Consider the following 5345-nt stretch of genomic DNA (forward strand, 5'->3'; position numbering starts at 1 on the left):
TAGGCGACCTCCTTGCCCGTACAAACTCCTTGGTTCAACTCCACAATCTTGACGGAGGCTTCCAAGTGACACCTAGCCAATCTAGGAGACACCACTCTCCAAAAGGTAATAGATGGTGTGTTGATGATGAACTCCTTGCTCTTGTGCTTCAAATGATAGTCTCCCCAAACACTCAACTCTCTCTCATAGGATTGGATTTGGTGGAAAGAGGGTTTGAGTGGAAAGCAAATTGGGGAAGGCTAGCGATCAAGATTTATGTGGTTGGAATGGAATATCTTGACCTCAACACAAGTGTAGGTGGTTCTCTCTCAGAAAATGTATGCTGGAAGTGTAGGCATGTTCTGATGGCTCTCCTCACGAATGAAGAGTGGGTGGAGGGGTATATATAGCCTCCACACAAAATCTAACCATTACACACAAATCACCAAACTCAGTTAGACCGATTTAGTTCAAAATGTGAACGTTAGGATTTTCAGTGGGACCGATATGATCAACTTGGTAGGACCGATGTGCTAGGGTTAGGGTAAAGCCTCATCTCGGTTGGACCGATTACACAAACTCGGTGGGACCGATTTGGGTAATAAGCAAAACAGAGAGTTGGCCAAGCAAACTCGGTGAGACCGGTTGCATATTTCGGTGAGACCGAAATTACTGCAATAGGCAACAGAGAGTTGGCAAGCCCATCTCGGTGAGACCGAGATCCCATCGGTGAGACCGAATTGACTAGGGTTTCTGGCAGTGGCTATGTTAAGTGAACTCGGTGGCGCCGGATAGGAAATTTCGGTGGGGCCGAGTTTGACTTTTGGTTTGGGACATATGTGGATATGAGAAAGTGGTTGAGGGCTTTGGAGCATATCACTAAGCACTTTGAGCAAGCAAGCCATTAAGCAACACCTCATCCCCTTTTAATAGTATTGGCTTTCCTATGGACTCAATGTGATCTCGGATCACTAAAATAGAAATTGTAGAGTCCTGAGCTTTGAGCTTGAGCCAATCCTTTGTTCTTATCATCTTGAAGGGGTTCCACATCCTCTAGTCCACGCCACTCCATTGTTGAACTTATCTGAAACATACTAGATGAAAACATTAGTCCAACAAGAGATATGTTGATATTATTTACCAAAATCACCCAGGGAGCACTTGTGCTTTCACTGTCTATAAATAGCCACCCTAGCCAACCATTGCTGGTTGGATGCTCAATTTATTTAACAAGTGTTTGTGTGAGCACCACTCTTTGAGAGATTTGAGTGAATACTTCCTAGAGCCAAAACTTAGTTGTTGTTGAGCATCACGTAGAATTAAGTTGATATAGCTTATGCCTATTACTCTTGAGAGTTGCACACTCTCTAGACCGTTAGGCGTCAGTCTTTAGTAACCAAGAGTTATTGTTGTTGTCGAAGACAAAGTCTGATGAATGTTTGAAGATTGCTGAGAACAATCTACCACAACTAAAATCAACTGAATCTTGTGGAACTTCGCATTGAGGAGAATAGGAAGGAGCGAGGTTTCCTCCCGTGTTCAATCACAAATACCTCCAACCAGACGTAGCTCTTTTATAGAAGAGTGAACTGGTAGAACAAATACCTTGTCACCTTCGAGCATCACTAGTTCTTTCTCATTATGCATTACTTTTAGTAATTTACTTCCGGTTGATTTATCTCTCTCATGTGTTTGTTCATTGGTGTTCCGGTTTTTCATTTCTTCGTGCATTTCCATCTATACTAAGTAGTATGTCAGCCTTCGTGTTTTCCCTCTGTGTACTAAAGATGATATGCTTCTTCGTTTGCATGTTTTTCATCTATAGCTATTTAGTTATCCTTCTCGCTTCCGTTCTGATGACTATTTCGCAGTAGCTCACTTTAGTTTTTCTTTGAAGTTATTTCCTTTAGAACTCCATCTGTTTAAGTTTTTCCATTGTGTTGTGTTGAGAGATTTGAGTTCTTTACAAGAAAATTTAAATCTCCCATTCACCCAACTCTGGTCAATATTCTTTGATCCTACAAAGATGGAGGGAGATGAAGTTTCTTTCAACTTCTCTAAGTTTACTAAACAACATCATGCTAAAGATTTTACGTGTGTAGATGAGATTGCTTCAATCACTGTTCCTCCCACTAATCCTTTAGAAGAGTATTTGTTGGAGCATGAAAATTAGTCTAACTAAATGATACCGTGCGCGTTGCTGCGGGGATTTTTTGCAATCTTTTTTGATGAAATTTAGAAAGAAAAATATATGGTACATTGTATTTTATTATTGTATAGTTGTGAATATATACATAATATAATCAGTATTCCCCATGCATGTTGAGAGAAATATGATTAGTGTGATTGATGATGTGACATGTGTGGAGAGTTGAAATGTGTGCATGTTTGAGAGAGAATATAAATAGAATTCCCCATGCATGTTAAGCAAAATAGTTAATGGGATGATGATGTTGCATGTGTGATGAGGTGGCATGTGTTTAAGTTGATAGAATTGAGATAGGGGGGATCAACTAAAGGAAAGAAATAGAAGATGTTTCTTTTAGGTAATAACCTTTGCTTAAACATAACCTTCATGTTGAAACTTTAGGGGATCTCGAGCCTCCTAAATGTCCTGTATTTCAACTTAAACATTTGCCTGATACATTGAAATATACTTATTTGAAAGAAAAAATATATCATGTTATTATCAGTGCTAATCTTTCAGTGTACGAAGAGGAAAGATTGCTTGTTCCCCAAGAGCATCGTAGTGCAACTAGTTATACTTTGGATGATCTTATGGGCATTAACCATACTCTCTATATGCACCAGAACTCGACGCTAAACTTGTTGTAAATCACCGGTCCTTCTTAAATCCAGCATTATGTGAAGTGCTGGCCTTAGCCAATTAAGCAGTTGCCTCACTATTTTTTTTGCACAATGGTCGTGGCTCGGAATGTACCGTAGCGACTCGGTACTATAGCAGACCAGGCATCGTTGCTACAGGTGTACTGTGGCGCTCGTTTTTTTGTTGAAAAGCACAATCATTTAAAAAAATTGAACTATTTTCAGAACGTGAACATTTCTTGAAAAATGCAAATTCTTTTGAAAACATGAACATTCTTTTCAAAATGAGAACATTTTTTCAAAATTTTGATAATTTTTGAAACGTGAAGATTTTTTCAATGTGCAAATTTTTTGATGAGCAGAAACTTTTTGTAAAATATGGAAAAGAAATTCCAAAAAATTTCGAAGTTCTGATTTCTTTTTGTCCATCGAAAATGGAACATTTTTCGAAAACACGACCGTTTTATGACATCCCTGGCATTGTTTTCCTAAAAGTGAACATTTTTAAACGCAAACAATTTTTAAAATTAGTGTACGACATTTTAAAACTTGTTTTCTTAATTTATATATTTTAGAAGAAAAAAGAAACAAGGAAAATAAAAAGGAAAGGAAAATAAAAAATAAAACGCAATTACCTAACTGTGCGCGCGCGCTTAGAACGAGCGGCCACCCTCACAGGCATGCATGGAAAAAGATTTATCAGCTAGTGCATGCATGGTGTAGCATTAAATGCGTTTGTACTAGTCACTTTGATTTAGAGAAAACAGATTTATGTGCATTTATTTCGGGTTTCAGAATTTTTAAAAAGCAATATTTTTTCAAACGTGCATCCGAATTTAGATCCATTTTCACCGTTGGAATTTCCGTGACGAGATCTTTGAAAAGAGATTCCGCATGAGTATGTTTCGACGAAATATTTTTTATGCCAACTTTGTTGCTATATGGTGCAACTCTAGTATTGTATGGTGCAATTTCTTATAATACCAATTTTTAAAGCTGCATGATCCAATTTCCTATGTGGTTGCAACCTAGCAACCATGACAACAAACTTTTTGAGCTGTGTAACTAGTCTATTGTCCCAGCAAACTACCTAGTAGTCGATGTGCAACCCTCCGTCCTACTAGTGGATGTGTGCTATTTCACTATATACACATCCTGCCTCACCCTACCCTACCAGCGATATGTGCAACTTAGTCTGTTGTGCAGCCAACTACCTAGTAGTCAATGTGCAACTTTTTCCCCTTCCTACTTATGAATGTGTAGTTTCAGTTGGCAGTGGAACAGACAAAGTTGCACATAGTCTGCAAGACAGTTGGCCGGGACAATAGGAGAAGTTGCACATCTCACTAGTAGGGATAGTTGGATGGTAAAAGCCTACACATCCATGAGAGAAGAGAAAAGTCGCCTATAGGCGGGCCCTAAAGTTGGACATCTCATTAACAAGGGGTGGTTGGGACAGGGTGCTAGCAGTGAAAACTATACATCCATGAGGTACGGGAGAAAATTGCACGTCGACTGTTGGGCAGTTGGTTGTGGTAGCATCTGAAGTTGCATATCCACTACTAGGCTATTGGCCGAGACAACAACAGTGAAAACTAAACATTCACACGCAAGGGGAAAGTTGCACATCAACTACTAGCTAGTTGGACGAGGCAGTAGATGAAGTTGCACATCTCAATGGTAGAGGATAGTTTAGGGTGGAGGCGGAGTGTAAACTGCATGTCCACAGGATAGATGGAAAGTTACATATCGAGTGTCAGTTTGTTGCACATCAACTAGTAGGCACTTGCACCTAACATGGACTAAATTGCACACAAAAAAGTTCGTCGAAACATATCCATACGAGATATAGTTTCGAAGAGCACGTCGTGAGGATTCCTATGATGAAAGCGGATCTTAATTTTGATGTTCGTTTCAAAACTTATGAAATTTTTAGAAAAATGAAAACCGAAATAAATGTGTTCACACCTGTTTGCATAAGTGAAAAATGCATGTTCACAAGTAGGGGGAAGTTGCACATCGACCGCTAGGTAGTTTCACATCGACTACTAGACAGTTGCACCAAACAGGGAATAAATTGCACACACAAAAGATCGTCGAAAGATACCCATGCGGGATTTTGTTTTGAAGAGCACGTCGTGAAGATTCCAACAGTGAAAACAGACCGCAATTCCAACGAGCAGATCGAAAGTTATGGCTTTTTAAATTTTTTAAACCACAAATTAAATGCACAGGAGAACAAAGTGCATGCACCGAAAGATATGGCCGTGCTGCTATTTAATACGTCATGGGTAAATGGATTAGATGAGAAAGATTTCCTAATTAGGAAAGGGGATTTGTTTAAATAACCAACCGCTCGCTAACCATACTAGGCGGCTGGGCGCCGGCTAGACGCATTCAAAATAAAAGATAAGGACAATAACAGAAAAAAACAGTTCACAAATTGTAGAAGGTTCTCAAACTTGAACGATTTCTAGCGCTAAATAAACCGGCCCACTCAGTCGCTGTTGTGCGAATCAATGTCAACTAGACGCAGGAGG

Source organism: Triticum aestivum, chromosome 4D (assembly GCF_018294505.1).
Source record: "Triticum aestivum cultivar Chinese Spring chromosome 4D, IWGSC CS RefSeq v2.1, whole genome shotgun sequence".
NCBI lineage: Eukaryota > Viridiplantae > Streptophyta > Magnoliopsida > Poales > Poaceae > Triticum > Triticum aestivum.